Genomic DNA, 501 nt, shown 5'->3' with positions numbered 1-501 from the left:
GGGATCATACAAAATGCATGTTATTGTTTATTTAGTACTGACCTGAATAAGATATTTCACATAAAAGATGTTTACATATAGTCAACAAAATAATATTAGTTAAATAATAGTTTAATTTATAAAAGTGACCCCATTCAAAAGTTTATATACACTAGATTCTTAATACTGTGTTCTTACCTGAAACTGCCTGCTGTTCTTCAGAAAAATCTTTCAGGTCCCACAAATTATTTTTTTCCCCAGCATTTTTGTGCATTTGAACCCTTTCCAACAATGACTGTATGATTTTAAGATCCATATTTTCAAACTGGTGACAACTAAGTCACGATGGGGAAGTCGTGGCCTAATGGTTAGAGAGTCGGACTCATAACCCAAAGGTTGTGGGTTCGAGTCTCGCACCGGCAGGGATTGTAGGTGGGGGGAGTGAATGTACAGCACTCTCTCCCACCTTCAATACCACGACTGAGGTGCCCTTGAGCAAGGCACCGAACCCCCAACTGCTCC

Source organism: Sinocyclocheilus anshuiensis, unplaced genomic scaffold (genome assembly GCF_001515605.1).
Source record: "Sinocyclocheilus anshuiensis isolate Anshui unplaced genomic scaffold, SAMN03320099.WGS_v1.1 scaffold159, whole genome shotgun sequence".
Lineage (NCBI taxonomy): Eukaryota > Metazoa > Chordata > Actinopteri > Cypriniformes > Cyprinidae > Sinocyclocheilus > Sinocyclocheilus anshuiensis.
This window is presented reverse-complemented; position numbering follows the sequence as displayed.